This window comes from Sinocyclocheilus rhinocerous, unplaced genomic scaffold (genome assembly GCF_001515625.1).
Source record: "Sinocyclocheilus rhinocerous isolate Xijiao unplaced genomic scaffold, SAMN03320098_v1.1 scaffold650, whole genome shotgun sequence".
NCBI lineage: Eukaryota > Metazoa > Chordata > Actinopteri > Cypriniformes > Cyprinidae > Sinocyclocheilus > Sinocyclocheilus rhinocerous.
In genome coordinates this window covers 419,184-419,440 of record NW_015638019.1, presented here as the reverse complement: position 1 = coordinate 419,440, position 257 = coordinate 419,184, and positions in this window count along the sequence as shown.

The window sequence follows — 257 nt, the reverse complement described above, 5'->3', positions numbered from 1 at the left end:
ACTGCAGTCACACTTCGTCTGGTCTTGAGTTCACTACGCTACTCCTTACCTGACTCACTAACCCGGACTCCATCCTGATACCGACCTGTCTCTGTACCATCCTCTTCAGCCCGATCCTAGAAGGAACCCGTCATCACGTGAGCTAGATCCCTTCCATTCAATAGACCGTTGCTCTAACCCGTTTGCTATCCATCTCTCTCTCTCTCTCAGCCCCTGTTCAATAAAGATCCCAGTTTACCTTACCTCTCCGTCATTGG